This window comes from Bubalus kerabau, chromosome 23, assembly GCF_029407905.1.
Source record: "Bubalus kerabau isolate K-KA32 ecotype Philippines breed swamp buffalo chromosome 23, PCC_UOA_SB_1v2, whole genome shotgun sequence".
Classification (NCBI taxonomy): Eukaryota; Metazoa; Chordata; class Mammalia; order Artiodactyla; family Bovidae; genus Bubalus; species Bubalus kerabau.
Window position 1 is genome coordinate 531,010 of NC_073646.1, and position 17,314 is coordinate 548,323.

Sequence of the window (17,314 nt, forward strand, 5' to 3'; positions counted from 1 at the left end):
AAAGAATCTACCTGCCAACGCAGGTAACATGGGTTTGATCCCTGATCTGGGAAGATCCTACATGCAGTGGAGCAACTAAGCCCGTGTGCCACAACTACTGAGCCTGTGTTGATCCCATGCACCACAACTTAAATGAGAAGGCTCTAGAGCCCAGTCTCTGCAACAAGAGAAGCCCTGGCAATGGGAAGCTTGCACACCACAACTATCGAAAAGCCTGTGCAGCAAGGAAGACTCAGCACAGCCATAAATAAAGGAAAATTAAAAACAAAAAAAAACCTGTATGCTTACTTACTTCTCTCCTTTCTTTTTTTTATTGAAAATGCATTCCTTATGCTATCAATCTGTTATGCTGTTCATAAAACACACAGACAAATAAAGCCTAAACCCAAACTGGAGAGAGAAAACTGAATAAAAATAAACTGGAAATATCCCCTTCAAACTTAATTCCTGTGGCTTTCATGGAGGTGTAAAGATTACCATATAATCTAGTGAATTTATGGAATAAGTTTGTTGTTGGGCAAAAGAGAAAAACCAGTGAGTACCATTTATTCATTTAGAAAATATTTATTAGATGCCTGACAGCATCAAGCAATGCACAACAAGGAGCATGGTAAAACCATGCCTGACCCTATAGTTTGGCTGATTGGAGTAGAGAGATAATTAGTGATCTTTGCAAATATCAGTGACCTTTGAAATATATGCTTCTATTAGTTATGGTAAAAGAAAAGAATTAACAAGATCTTTTTAAAAGTTTGAAGACCTTCAATTTTATCCAGGGTGATCTTAAAAATGTTTAACAACTGGCAATGCTATCAACCAATCAAAATCGGCAGAGGCTGCTCAGCCATACCAATGAATTCTGCCTGAACATTAGCCCTGGTTATATTAATTTAGGGATTCACATTCATAGTAAGTAGAATGAAAATGCAAAGATAGTCATTTTAAATATGTCCCTTTTTATTTTATCTATTTGCTTTTTTTATAAGTCTCTTTTTTAAGTTGTTGGTAACAAAGTTAGTTTAAAAACACAAATACAATATGAGAAAAACTTAGCTAGATTTTAAATTTCGGGTATGTCTCATTTTGCCATTTTTAGTGAATTTATTTTATAAAATTTTATTATTATTTTGAATAGATATTACCTTCACATGATTAAAAACATTCATATGATTAAAAATTCAAAAGACACAAAACGCTCTCCAGGTAAGAGTCTCTTCAACCCTTTAGACAGTTTTCCTGTCTGAAGGAAATCAATATTGCCCCTTTTCTTGTAAAAGTAAAAGTAAAGTGAAGTCGATCAGGCATGTCCAACTCTTTGCGACCCCACGATTGTAACCTGCCAGGCTCCTCTGTCCATGGGGTTTTCCAGGCAAGAATACTGGAATGGGTTGCCATTTATTTCTCCAGAGGATATGTAAAGTCTTCCAGAAACATTGTGTACATGACTTTTTTTTCCCTTCTTTAGGTTAGTAAATATCTTTAGACTGGAGCTTGTAGACCAGCACAGAAAAGAAGTGGTGACTAAATCAGACAAACAACACCAGTAAGATACAGAGCTTTATGATGGATTGAATGTTTATGTCACCCCTAATTCCGAAACTGAAACCCTAACCCTGTGGTAATGACCCAGGGAGGTAGGTGGGGCCTTTGAGAGGATTAGGTCATGAGGGAGAGCATTCACATATGGGATTGCGAGCATCCATGCTCAGTCGCTCAGTTGTGTCTGACTCTTTGCCACCCCATGGATTGTAGCCCGCCAGGCTTCTCTGTTAATGGGATTTCCCAGGCAAGAATACTGGAGTGGGTTGCCACTTCCTACTCCAGGGGATCTTCCTGACCCAGAGAGCGAACCAGAGTTTCCTGATTGGCAGGCGGATTCTTTACCACTGAGCCACCAGGGAAGCCCTCATGAATGGGTTTAGTGTCCTTTATTAAAGAGACTACAGAGTGACCTTTAGCCCTTTTGTCATGTGAAGACACATGGAGAGTCTCTGAGCCAGAAAGCAGGTTCCCAGCAGACACCGAGTCTGCTAGCACCTTGATCTTGGACTTTCCAGCCTCTAGAACTATGAGAAATGAATTTTCTGCTGTTTATAAGCCCCCACCCCCACCAGTGTTCTGTTATAGCACCTGGAATGGACTAAGACATACGGGAAAATGAATCTCAGTAACTCACAAGGTAGGATATTCTGTCTACTGCTGTATTCTGGGGCAAAGATGCTCCCTTAAAAGGAAAGAAGGCTTTGACTGTATGCTTTAAAGATGGACTATTTCAAGTTCATTATATACATCTAGAGTTAAAGAAATCAAAGCATAATTTTTTAAAAGGGATCCTGATTTGTTTTTTTAAATGAAGGTACGATTCATGCACCACCCCACCCAGCATTTTCATCTATTCACAGGCTGTAAAGCCAGCACCACTGTCTAATTTCAGAACGTTTCCATTACCCCCAAAATAAAGTCCACACCCATTACAGTCAGTCACTCCCCCCCTGCTCCCTGGCCCCTAGAAACCACTCAGCTATTTTCTGTCTGTATGGATTTGTCTATTTTGAATATTTCATGTAAATGGAATCGTATGCTAGATGGCTTCGGTGTCTGGTTTCTTTCACTCAGCATACTACGTTCAAAGTTTATGTTGTAGCATATATCAGTACTTCATTCTTTTTTCTTGCCCGTGCTTTTTAAAATTTAACCATTTTTAAGTGTACAGTTCAGTGACATGATGCACACTCACACTGTTGTGCAACATCCCCACATCCGTCTGCAGAACTGTTTTTAAAACTCAAGCTGAAACTCTACCGGTTAAGTAACATCCCTATTTCTTCGTAACCTGTATTTTACTTTCTTTCTCTGTGAATTTGCCTATTCTAAGAGCTTCATAAAAGTGGAGTCAAACAATATTGGTCCTTTTGTGTCTGGTTTATTTCACGTAGCACAATATCTTCAAAGTTCATTCATGAGTAGCTTGAAACAGAACTGCCTTTCATTTTCAGGCTGAACACTGTTCCATTGTTTGGCTAGACCCCATTTTGTTTATCCATTTCTCACCAAATGGACGTTTGGGTGTTTACATTTTTGACAATTATGAATAATGCCACTGTGAACATTAGTGTACACATTTTTGTATGACCATGTTTCCAGTTCTCTTGGGTGGAAGAGACTCTCAATGAGAACTGTAGAGGAATTTGATGAGTAATACACATTAGCCAGAGAGGAATCGAGTAAGTCCCCTCATACAAACATTTGAGTTTCGAACTTTCAAAGATGCGAATGTGTGTTCGCATGTCCAATCACATTAGTTCATGCGTCTGGCGTGCACGGTCATGTGTGTCCATCCACCACAGGTGGCTGTGCTTTTGTGTACTTTACAGTACAGCAGAGCAGTTTTTTAATTTCAAGCCCAGGATGTCTGGAAGCAAGCTTACAAACAGCGGGGTGTAGCCAGTTGTGTTAGTTGGGTACCGAGGCTGACTGTGTTGGATTTACGATCAAATTGGACCTATGAATTCGCTTTTGGAACAGAACTCATTCATACAGAGCGGACTTACTGTACTTTGATCATGGACAATGGTCATTGAGACTGTGTTTCCTTTGAGGAAGTGTGAAAGTAACTTACATATGGATATATAGATTTACATACATTCCTTTGTTATGTTCTTTTTCATTATGGTTTATTCCAGGATACTAGATATAGTTCCCTGTGCTATACAGTAGGACCTTGTTGCTTAGCCATTCTAAATGTAATAGCTTGCATCTACCAACCCCAAACTCCCGGTCTGTCCTGCTCCCTCCTCTCCTCCCACTTGGCAACCACAAGTCTGATCTCTACGTCTGTGAGTCTGTTTCTGTTTTGAGGGTAGGTTCATTGGTGCCACAGTTTAGATTCCACATATAAGTGATATTCATATGGTGTTTGTCTTTCTCTTTCTGACTTAGAATCAAGTATACTTTAAATAGGTACCCATTTTCCAAGCAGAGCTCTTCTTTCTTCAAATACCTACAATTAAAAAAATAAAGATGGAATGATTTCATATTTTGTGGTTCAAAATACCCATTAAAAAGACATCATTAGGACTTCCCTGATGGTCCAGTGGTTAAATATCTGCCTGCCAATGCAGGGGACATTGGCTCAATCCTTTGTTCCAAAAGATTCCACATGCCTAGGTGCAACTGAGCACAAGTGCTACGAGAACTGAAGCCTGCATGCCCTAGAGCCCCTGCTCCCCAACAAGAGAAGCCACCATAATGAGAAGCCTGCTCACTGCAGCCAGAGTGGCCCCTGCTTGCCAAAACTAAAGAAAGCCCATGCACAGCAATGAAAACCCAGCACAGTCAAAAATAAAATAAATGAATTTTTAAAAAGACATCATTAAAGGATCAATCACTAAATATTGCCAGTCTTTTCCATTTTATCAACTGAGTATAAAGAGACAGATTTTGTACCTGAAAGGGTAACTTTATTTATAACTTGGGCAAACTTTCCTTTTTCTCAGTTTCTCCATGTGAGACAATTCATCTTAGAGAATAAATAATTTTTTAAAGGCAAGAAATAAGAAAAGAATGGAACTATAAAGTGAAATCATTTTTGGAATATGAAAGGCAATGACAAAACTGACAAAGGAAAAATTGGAAAACGGACAACCTCCCTCCAAATATTTCAGCATGACTAGTATTAGAACTTGTGAAATTTATGAGTGAGTAGCTCTGTTTTTTTTATTTCATGAGTTCACATACCAGTGGGTGTACGTTACATATATGTTTGCATATGTGCACCTCTGGGCTTATAGCTCAGTGTATAGGTTTGTTGTTATATACCATTGAGGACAGAAACTATGTCTTATTCACCTTGACTTCTCCACTGCAGAGTGCTGTATGTGGCATATTACAGGTGCTCAAGCTTGCTGGAAGGAATGAATATGCTTGTGACAAATGAATATCCTTTGGATGTATCGCTACCATGTGAGTGTATTTACGTATTAGTGGAGAGGTGTTTTCCTGAGCTTCAGTCACATGTGTATCTATCTGAATGGGTGAGGAAGGGACAACTCGAGCAAGAAGGTTTGGCAGAGGAGGGCAAGCTGGAGCCAGGAAGCAAGAGACAGCAGGTAACAGGTGTGACTGTCTCTCTGGCGCCCACCCTGTGCTCTGTGGGCTTTCAAAATCGGGCTCCATGTTTTCCCTTCCTCCTGGCACTTTCTAAATTCTCTTGCACTATTCCTATTTAGAAACTAGCTCAGGGCTATTTCTTCGCTTTTGTGGTGGAGGATGAGGAGCTGGTTTCATGCTTCCAACAGATCTGTTTTCCTTTCTTTTTTTAGACTCTCAAATTCTGCTTTCAAAGGGCAGGCAAAATGGAGACTGAAATAATTGATTCAACAACAACCTCAAGGCCGAAAATGCCATCTTTGCTACTAACCAGGGAATATCATATATCACAGGTAGACACTTTTTATACTTTAGAGAAAAAGAAAAAGAATACCATTTTCTCCTCCCTCCTAATTAACTGCCCCCTGGGCTACTAGGACCCTCAAATAACAGTGACAGATGATCTCAGAATTTCTAGATAATAGAGATAGTAGAGGGGATTTCCCGGGTGGTCCAGTGGTTAAGACTCTGTGTTTCTGCTGCAGAAAGCAAAGGTTCAATCCCTGGTTGGGCAATTAAGGTCCCACAGGCCAATGAAGTGGTCAAAACAAGCAAACAAAGAAAAGGAAAATAGAAGAGAGCCTATAAAATAAAATTTTAAAACCTATAGAATTTTTCAGAAGACTGAAAAATCAGGATTCAGGGCTTTCGTGGTGGTCCAGGGGTTAAGAATCTGCCTGCCAATGCAGGGCATACAGGTTCCATTCCTGGTCGGGGAGATTCCACATGCCTCAGCGCAGCTAAGCCAGTGATCCACAACTATTGATCCTGCACGGCCTAGAGTCCACATACTGCAGCTAGAGAGTAGCCTCCACTCGCTGCAACTAGAGAAAGCCCTCGTGCACCAATGAAGACTCAGTGCAGCCAAGAAAAAATAAAGAATAACAACAAAAAAAAGAGAAAAATCAGGATTCACACATTTCCTGAACCCTTCTCTTGTGTCTAACAAAGTCCTATCAAGCATCTAATTCCCCTCCTAAGTCTCGGGCACCAGCAATTTTCTGGCACCCACTGGTCTCACTCTTCTCAACTCCTCCTCCACTTGCAGCCCATGCTCCACCTGGCCTTTCTAGGATTCGCTATTGCCCACCAGATGATTCTGTTCATTTTCTCTTCCCAGGTAGATTACACCTACTTTCCCTTATATGATCCACAGGTTCCAGGGGAAGCTCTCAACAAAACACCTGCTGACTGAACAACAACAAGAGATTCAGATGTCATAGAATTTTAGGGCTAAAAGGAATCTTAGGATCTTTTGGTTCACTTTTTCTGTTTTAGAGAGGATAAGCAGAGGCCCAAAGGGTTACCTTTATAGATTTTAAAGAAAAATCACTGGTTCCAGACTGTATGTTCAGCTGAATAATATACTTGGTTCCTCACTAAAAAGCCATGTGGTGCAAGTGTGCTTCAGATCAGATCAGATCATTCACCCAGTTGTGTCCGACTCTTTGCGACCCCATGAATCACAGCACGCCAGGCCTCCCTGTTCATCACCAACTCCCAGAGTTCACTGAGACTCACGTCCATCAAGTCAGTGATGCCATCCAGCCATCTCATCCTCTGTCATCCCCTTCTCCTCTTGCCCCCAATTCCTCCCAGGATCAGAGTCCTTTCCAGTGAGTCAATTATTCGCATGAGGTGGCCAAAGTACTGGAGTTTCAGCTTTAGCATCATTCCCTCCAAAGAAATCCCAGGGCTGATCTCCTTCAGAATGGACTGGTTGGATCTCCTTGTAGTCCAAGGGACTCTCAAGAGCCTTCTCCAACACCGCAGTTCAAAAGCATCAGTTCTTCGGCGCTCAGCCTTTTTCACAGTCCAACTCTCACATCCATACATTACCACAGGAAAAACCATAGCCTTGACTAGACAAACCTTTGTTGGCAAAGTAATGTCTCTGCTTTTGAATATGCTATCTAGGTTGGTCATAACTTTCCTTCCAAGGAGTAAGCGTCTTTTAAATTCATGGTTGCAGTCATCATCTGCAGTGATTTTGGAGCCCAGAAAAATAAAGTCTGATACTGTTTCCACTGTTTCCCCATCTATTTCCCATGAAGTGATGGGACCGGATGCCATGATCTTCATTTTCTGAATGCTGAGCTTTAAGCCAACTTTTTCACTCTCCTTTTCACTTTCATCAAGAGGCTTTTGAGTTCCTCTTCACTTTCTGCCATAAGGGTGGTGTTATCTGCATATCTGAGGTTATTGATATTTCTCCTGGCAATCTTGATTGCAGCTTGTGTTTCTTCCAGTCCAGCGTTTCTCATGATGTACTCTGCACAGAAGTTAAACAAACAGGGTGACAATATACAGCCTTGACGAACTCCTTTTCCTATTCGGAACCAGTCTGTTGTTCCATGTCCAGTTCTAACTGTTGCTTCCTGGCCTTCATACAAATTTCTCAAGAGGCAGATCAGGTGGTCTGGTATTCCCATCTCTTGTGCTTAGTCATGTCCAAGTCTTGGAGACCCCATGGACTGTAGCCTGCCAGGCTCCTCTGTCCATGGGATTTTCCAGGCAAGAATACTGGACTGGGTTGCCATTTCCCACTCTAGGGGAATCTCCCTGACCCAGGGATCAAACCCACATCTCTTGCATGTCCTGCATTGACAGGCAGATTCTTTATCACTAACACCTAGGAAACCCTGCTAGAACCATGGTTTTTCTATTCTGACCCCCAACCTTGATCTTCCCTATTCTGACCTCAAGCCCTACATTCTCAATGAATTGCTGCCCATGATTTGACCTGACAGTGGGAAAAAAAAAAACAATTAGGTCCCAGGATGACAACCTCCTTTCAAAAGGAGGTTGGGAGGACCATCATGGTGTCCAATGACAACAGAAGGCATCAGAAAGAAAGGGGCACCGACTTGAAGGGGTGTGGAGAGTCAGCAAGAAGTTGGCAGGGGGACTTCCCTGGTGGTCTAGTGGCTAAGACTCCAAACTCCCTATGTAGGGGCCTGAGTTCCATCTCTGGTCAGGGAACTAGATTCCACTTGCTACAACTAAAAAGATTCCACACGCCGCATCTAGAGATCCTGCATGCCATCATGAAGACCCAGTGCAGTCAAACAAATAAATAAAATAAATATTTAAATAAATAAATAATAAATCAAGTCAGTCATTGATAATAAAATCAAATAAAGAGGGTAGGAGATAGGGTCTTTAGAGGGCCAAAGACCAAGTCTAAGCAGAGTCCAAGCAAATCCAGTTCTTCATCAAAAGGCAATTAGAGTCAGGTAGGAACTGATAGGCATGATGGGCAGAAAGAGAAACACTAGACAAACTCAGATCTGGTTCTGACTCTACCCTTGACAAGAAGTATAATTTGGAACAAATTATTTAACTGTCAGGCCCTCAGGCAGACTCAGAATCTTAGAGTCTCTGGTTGGGAGCAAGTCTTCATTCCAAGGCTTTGCAATCAGATTTTTGATCTTAAAAAGCTGGAAGAGGGTTGGAAGGATAAATTGGGAGTTTGGGATTAACATATACAAACTGTTATATATAAAATAAATAACCAACAAGGACCTACTTATAGTACATACACTACTCAATATTGTGTAATCACCCATAAGGGAAAGAATCTGAAAAAGAATAGATATGTATAATTGAATCCCTTTGCTGTACACTTGAAACTAACACAACATTGTAAATCAGCCATACTTCAATTAAAATAAAAAAAGAGCCCGGAAACAGTATCACTTCAAGTGGAAAACATTAGAGAGAATCGTCTTTCCTTGAAGAATGTTGCAGTTGGTTTACATCACAGTTTACTCACATCACAGTTTATTCAGAGCCTGCTGTTAAGTCAAAATCCCATGGTTGTTATTTTAGTCTATTGACACTGTGGTTGCATATTTCAGCATATGACATCATTCCCATGGAGGCATCAGACATTTTGGGGCTCCCAAATTATGACCGATGGATGGTGGTTAGGTGCTTTTGCTCAGAACACCCTTTATAACTACATGTGTACTGTACTACATGTGTGAACCATATTAAAAAAAAAAAAAAAGAAATGTTGATCACTTTCAATTAAAACACTAGATGGAAAAAAAAAACCTACACTAGACAGCAAAGAAATACATACTTATAAAACATTCCTCCTCTCAACGTTTTCACAAGGTCTGAATTATCTTGTAATATGAGGATGCTATAATTTTGGCATCTACATTTGAATTCAATCCCTCTGCTTAAAGCCTCTTGTGAAGTTAAACTCCTATGAGGTTTATTTTAGACTGAAACAGTTTCATATTTTTCATTTCACTATAGAATAGAAAAAAGGCAAAATTAAAACAAAAACCAGGGACTTCCCTAGTGGTACAATGTTTAAGACTCCACAAGTGCAATGCAGGGTGCCTGGGTTCTATCCCTGGCCAGCAAACTAAAATCCCATATGCTGTGCAGTGTGGCCAAAACAGAAAAAGAGGACCTCAAAATTACGCTGATCACTGGCAAATGCCCTGTTGTAGAAGTGTAGAAAAGCCCTTGAAGTTATCGTATGGACACGGTCTGCCCAGCTGTAAACTTAGGTATCTATTTTTAACCCCTTTCACAGTGTCAGAATGTTAGACCTGGAAGGGGTCTTTGAGGTCATCTGATCCAAGCCACTCAATTTCCAAAGGCAGGTAGTAAAGATCAGAGGCATAAGAGACTCGCTGAAGTCAAGCAGGAGATTATTTAGTATAGCTGATCTGGAACCCGTGTTTTTTAATTCTCAGCATTACTGTTCTTTGCTCGCTTTTACTTATATTTGTTTTTTAAATTGTTAAAAATCATTGCACTGTATACGGTAAAAAACAAAAACTCTCTCTTCCAACAGACTTCCCTCCCACTCTTCCATGTTGTCCAACTTTTTAGGGGAAACCACTATTGATAGTTGGGCTTCTCTGGTGGCTCAACCGGTAAAGAACCCACCTGCCGATGCAGGAGACATAAAGAGACGTGGGTTTAATCCCTGCGATGGGAAGATTCCCTGGAGGAGGGCATGGCGACCCACTCTAATATTCTTGCCTGGAAAATTCCACGGACAGAGGAGCCTGGAGGCCTACAGTCTGTGGAGTTGCAAAGAGTCAGACAAGACTGAGCACTTGTGCACACACTATTATCAGTTTGCTGTATACATATGCAAATTCCATGTGTGTGTCTTAAGTACTGATACATTCATTCACATACATATGGGTATATACACGGGCCAAGATTTTTTTAATTTGTATTATATTTAATTTTTATTGAATTATAATTGACATACAATATAATGTTAGTTTCAGGTGTACAACATAGTGATTTGACAGTTTTTTAATTTTAATTATTTTTTTATTGAAGGATTTTGCTTGACAGAATTTTGTTGTTTTCTATCAAACTTCAACATGAATTAGCCATAGGTATGCATATATTCCCTCCCTTTTGAACCTCCCTCCCCTCTCTCTCGGAGAAGGCGATGGCACCCCACTCCAGTACTCTTGCCTGGAGAATCCCATGGACGGAGGAGCCTGGTAGGCTGCAGTCCATGGGGTCGCAAAGAGTCGAACACGACTGAGCGACTTCACTTTCACTTTTCACTTTCATGCATTGGAGAAGGAAATGGCAACCCACTCCAGTGTTCTTGCCTGGAGAATCCCAGAGATGGGGGAGCCTGTTGGGCTGCCGTCTATGGGGTCGCAGAGTCGGACACGACTGAAGTGACTTGGCAGCCCCTCTCTCTCCCCACCCCACCCCTCTAGGTTGATACAGTGCCCCTGTGTGAGTTTCCTGAGCCATGCAGCAAATTCCCATTGCCTATCTATTTTACATATGGCAGGCTAAGATTTTTGAAAATAGTTTTACTCCAAACTAGAACCTAACTAAACCAAACTAAAAATGGTGGGGGGGGGGTGATAAAATGGGAGTTCTGAACAACAAAATAAATATCATTTCTAATAGAAATTGTTATTTCTCTTATCATTGCTCATCTAGAAATAATCATGAAAATTTTAAACATTTTTATTTATTTGACTGCACTGGGTCTTAGTTGTGCCATGTGGGTTCTTTAGCTGCAGCATGCAAACTCTTGCAGCATGTGGGATCTAGTTTCCTGAATGCAGATGGAACCCAGCCCCCTGCATTGGGAGCACAGACTGAGCCACTGGGCCACCAGGGAATTCCCTAGAAATTCTCATAAAATTTGACAAAAGCTCTTCAGGCTTCCCAGGTGGAGCCAGTGTTAAAGAACTCACCTGCTGGGACTTCCCTGGTGGTCCAGGGGCTAAGACTCCATGCTCCCAATGCAGGGGGCCTGGGTTTGATTTCTGGTCAGGGAACTAGATCCCACATGCTTCAACTAAGGGTTCACATGCTTCAACAAAATTGCAACCAAATAAATTAAAAAAAGAAAACTCACTTGCTAATGCAGGTGATATAAAGGACACTGGGTTCGATCCGTGGGTCATGAAGATCCCTTGGAGGAGGTCATGGCAACCTACTCCAGTATTCTTGCCTGGAGAATCCCACAGACAGAGGAGCCTGGCCAGCTATAGTCCATGGGGTCTCCAAGAGTCGGACATGACTCGGTGACTAACACACATGAAGGGGTCCTCAGTGCTATGCATGGTGGGTAGGGTGGAATTTATTCTTTGGAACAGTCTGTTATCTCTTGCTTCATAGGATTAGTTTGGTATTTTAGAAAGATCATTCTGGGACCAGAATAGAGGATGGATTAGAGACAGTGAAACCAGCTGAGGGGTTACTGCAATGTGCCAGGCAAAGGGGGGTGAGTGTGTGAACTGAGAACGTGGAGCTGGATGTGCACAAGTCAAAGGAGAAAAGGGGTCTGGATGAAGAGACCTCGGAGGAAGACTCACAGAACCTGAAAACCAGTTGGATATGGAGGTGAAGGGGAGCTGGTAGACACTCTTCCTTCTCATCTCCTAAATCTTTAAAAAATGTTTATTAATTTATTTGGCTGTGCTGGGTCTTAGTTGCAGCACACAAGGTCTTTAGTTGCAGTATGTGGGACTGAATTTCCTGGCCAGTGATAGAACCTGGGCCCCAGCCCTGGGAGCAAAGAGTCTTAGCCACTGGACCACCAGGGAAGTCCCTAAGATCTTTCTTTCTAAGCAGGAACTTTGTATCTCTTGCCAACTCTGGCCAGGTAACTGGGGCTCAATTAAAGTTTTCTTTATTTTTGTTCTAAATGTATTTCAGTTTTGTTCAATTAAAATTTTTGAAGAAATCCTTCATTTTGTTTTTTGTTTTTGTTTTTGTTTTTATCCACTATACAATCCTAAGCAATTCCTGTTCATGTTTTGATTACCAAAATTTTAATGCTTTTTCTCCCTTCAAAGTATGATTTCAACTAATACAATAGTTCTTATTACTCACCCGGTCATTCAAAAGCTGATGGTTTAGGGGTGTCCAGGTACTCATCTTTGTCTGCATTTTGGGACCATTTGTGTTTTTTGGAGGTGCAAATGCCATCATGAAATAACTGGATATTCTTCTGTAAGAAAAACTATGTCTTCAGAAGAAATGAATCATACAATCTTCAGAATACTAAAAATACTAATACCAAATAATCTTTTTCAATACACTGGGACAGGGACTAGGGGGAGAGTGACATTTACTGGGAGTATTTTATATGTCAGGCACTTAACAGGTTTGCTCAATTAAACCCATAACAATATGGTAAGGTGGTGGGTTTTAGCTTATTTTACAGATGAAGAAAATGAGGCTCACTTTGCTTTGCCCAGAGTTATACAGACAGTAGGTGGTGAAACAGAGAATCAGACCCAGGTCTGTTTAACTCTGTTTGATTTTCATTGGACCAAGTGGGAAAAATCAGAATCACTCTTAGCTAAGAACATACCATATTGGTCAGAAAGAAGTACTTATAAAATCACTGTGCAATCTGATCTACTCCATTTTGTCCCTTGTGACCTCCTTCTTCCTCTGTTAACTTTCTGACATCTAGCTAACAAGGGCTCTAGCTTGCTACCATGTTTAAGAAGTAGAATAGTACAATGGACAAGGCCAAGAATTTATATATGGACAGATTTGGGTTTATTGAGAAAAATACACTGGGGAAAATATACAGTACACCCAGTACTGTATATGTCTGCCTTCATTTTTGTGGCCTCATGGCATGTGGGACCTCAGTTCTCCCACCGGAGATGAACTCACATCCCTTGTATCGGAAATGTTGAGTCTTAACCATGACTGCTGTTGTTCAGTCACTAAGTTGTGCCCAGCTCTTTGCAACTCCATGGACTGAAGTACACCAGGCTTCCCTGTCCTTCACTATCTCCAAGTTTGCTCAGACTCATGTCCATTGAGTTCGTGATGCCATCCAACCATCTCATCCTCTTTTGCCTCCCTTCTCCTCCTGCCTTCAATCTTTGCCAGCATCGGGGTCTTTTCCAAGGAGTCGGCTCTTTGCATCAGGTGGCCAAAGTTTTGGAGCTTCAGCTGCAGCATCAGTCCTCCCAATGAATATTCAGGGTTGATTTCCTTTAGGATGGACTCATTTGATCTCCTTGCTGTCCAAGGGAGTCTCAAAGGTCTTCTCCAGTACCACAATTAAAAGGCATCGATTCTTCAATGCTCAACCTTCTTTATGATCCAATTCTAACCATTGGACAGCCAGGGAAGTCCCTATGTATGTCTTCATTGGATTAAAGCACTCTAATTTCCACGAGGGATTACTTTTCCCTCAGTGTTTAGGGTCTGCTGGGTTGGTTAATCGAGGCGGCCTCCCCTTGCCCAGTCATAAGACTAAGCTAGGCCAGGTAACTGATGCTGGCTTATCCTTGCTTTACAGCCAAGGTGATCATTCAAAGTACCATAGATGCTCTGAGTAGACTGTTAAGCTGTTCTTAGACTCTTCTTGGAGGGGCTTCCTTGGTGGTGCTAGTGGTAAAGAATCTGCCTGCCAATTCTGGAGACAGAAGAGATGCAGGTTTGATCCCTGGGCCAGGAAGATCCCCTGGAGGAGGCCATGGCAGCCCACTCCAGTATTCTTGCCTGGAGAATCCCTGGGGCAGAGGACCCTGGTGGGCTATGGTCCACAGGGTCACAAAGAATCAGACACGACTGAACCAACTTAGCATGCATGCATGTCCTTTCTTATCCATTTTGTGGGCCACCTGATAGCCTTCAATAAATTTCACCTACATTAGCTAGAAGACCCTTCTTGTAGGGGCATCCCTGGTGGCTCAGATGGTAAGGAATCTGCCTGCAGTGCGGGAGACCTGAATTCGATCCCTGGGTTGGGAAGAGTCCTTGGAGGAGGGCATGGCAACCCACTCCAACATTCTTGGCTGGAGAATCCCCATGGACGGAGGAGCCTGGCGGGCGACAAAGAGTTGGAAACAACTGAGCGACTAAGCACACAGCACACACACATTAGCTAGAATCTATTTCTGTTGTTTGCAACCAAAACTTTTTACATTACACAGTTTGGATCCTGGCTCTAAAACTTACTAGCTTTGAAACTTTTTGCAAGTAGTCACTCAGTCATGTCCGACTAACTCCATGGACTGCAGCATGCCAGGCTTCCCTGTCCTTTCCCATCTCCCGGAGGTTACTCAAACTCATGTCCATTGAGTCAGTTATGCCATCCAACCATCTCGTCCTCTGGCATCCCCTTCTCCTCCTGCCTTCAATCTTTCCCAGCATCAGGGTCTTTTCTAATGCGTGGGCTCTTCGCATCAAGTGGCCAAAGAATTGGAGCTTCAGCTTCAGCATCAGTCCTTCCAATGAATATTCAGAACTGATCTCCTTTAGGATTGACTTGGGCAGGTACACACTGCTATACTTAAAATGGATAACCAACAGGGACCCATGATATAGCACAAGGAACTGTGCTCAATGGCAGCCTGGCTGGGGGAGAATGGATACATGTATATGTATGGGTGAGACCCTTCATGGTTCATGTGAAACTACCACAACACTGTTAATTGGTTATACTCCAACACAAAATAAAAAGTTAAAAAAAAATAAAATAGCATCACCACAGACTTTCTTAGAACTTCCTGTTATTTCCAGAGTTCTTCAAAGCCTCTCCTTGAAGGGGGCACAACAAAATATTTTAAGGTAAAAAATATTTAAAGCAGATGGATGGCATTTTTCAGTATATAGCTTCAGTGTTTCTGTTTGTTTGTGCCTTCTTCCTCTCTGAAGGTATGTTTCAGATCCAAAGCAGTGGTGCTGAGTTGGAGCCTGCACAGGATTTGCCTGCCTGACCCAGGGCTCCAAAAAGTATAGCAACAAATATAAGACAATTTAAAAAAAGATTTATTTTTATTTATTTATCTGGCTGAGCCAGGTCTTTGTTAGGGCATGTGGGATGTAGTTCCCTGACCAGGGATAGAACCCAGGTCCCCTGGACCACCAGGGAATTCACCCAGACAATATTTTGATCCACGTGCCACAACGAAGACCTGGCACAGCCAAATAAATAAAAACAAATATATATTTTTTAAATTAACCGTTAGTTTTGGACTTACAGAGGATTCCCCCAAATGCTAGATCTGAAATTTTGTGACTCTCACTTGACATGTAATATTCCCTCTCAGGTTTAAATTAGAGCTGAAGAGAAAGCCAGTTTTCTCTTCAGTTTCTCTTCTATAGTTTTAAAACCTCAGGGTTTTAAACCATAGATAATGTCTTCCTGCAGTTGCCTGCTGATACCACTCCACTGGAATAAGGGGAAATAAAGGAGGTTCAGATGAGCCCTCACATTCTTAGCTCCTAACAGCTAAGTTGCAAAGATGTAAGAAATGATTTCATTACAGTATTATTAATTGGCTGCTATAAAAATACACATGAGCAGGCAAATATATAAAGCATGGTCACTGAGTCTAGATCTGCTCAGTTAAAAATCACATATTTCCTTTTTTATTGCTATTTATTCATGGTTGATGTTTCTTCTATTTAAATTGATTGAAGTTGTGTGTACACAACAATTTTTATTTATCTGTTTAGGCTAAGCCACTCGGCTTGCAAAATCTTAGTCCCCAACCAGGGATTGACCCTGGCCCTCGGCAATGAACATACAGAGTCCTAACCTCTGGACTGCCAGGGAATTCCTTAAACCAATTGTTTTCCATCTTTTATTTTATTTTTTTCAGGCCTATAAAACTCTTTGAGGATATGATGAAAACTATGAATCTTCTCCCTAGAAAAATTCATATTAACATTGCTGCTGCTGCTGCTAAGTCACTTCAGTCGTGTCCAACTCTGTGTGATCCTACAGACGGCAGCCACCAGGCTCCCCCGTCCCTGGGATTCTCCAGGCAAGAACACTGGAGTGGGCTGCCATTTCCTTCTCCAATGCATGAAAGTGAAAAGTGAAAGGGAAGTCACTCAGTCGTGTCCGACTCTTAGTGACCCCATGGACTGAAGCCTACCAAGCTCCTCCATCCATGGGATTTTCCAGGCAAAGTACTGGAGTGGGGTGCCATTGCCTTCTCCGCATATTAACATTACATTTTGCTTATACCAGGTTAAAACCTTCTGTTGTAAGCTCAGAAACTCTCTTTTCCCAGTTTGAGTAGAAAACAATCTGACTGATTCTAAGCACGATTTCTGATTAAGACAAAGTAGTTTTTCCGGGTCCTCCCTAAGGTTTTGCTGTTTTTTTTTTTTTGTTTGTTTGTTTGTTTGTTTGTTTTTTCCCTTCCTGGTTCTTCAGAGCTAGAAATCATTTGAATTAGGCTTTTTTTTCAAATCAATTTGAGTAAAGTTTGGTTTTCAGGAGATGGGCCTGGCTGAGCAAAAGAGCCCTCTTGGTAATAGTCTTCCTGAAGCAGGCATATGGAGGTATCCTGCCCTGGTTTTTGTCATTATCCTTTTACAGTTTTTTTCCTCTGTCCACTCTAGAAGATGGGCAGTGTGCATATCTGCATGTCCACACTGGTTCACAGTATAGACCACTCAGACGCTTTCATACAACATACCAAAAAATTACAAGACAAAGCAAGTTGCCTTCCCTCCTTCTACATACAAACCTGGCTGTTGTTTTTTCATGACCTCTTTCCCCCTTAATGGCTGTCCTTGCATGTTCCCCTTTAATTTTTCTTTGGATAAAGGGGAAGAAAAAGGGCTTCTGGCCCTTACCCCCAGTGTGTCCTTCTAGTGTCATGCTTAAAGGCAAGGCTAGGTCCTCTGGTCAAGTTCCAGTGGTAACACACCT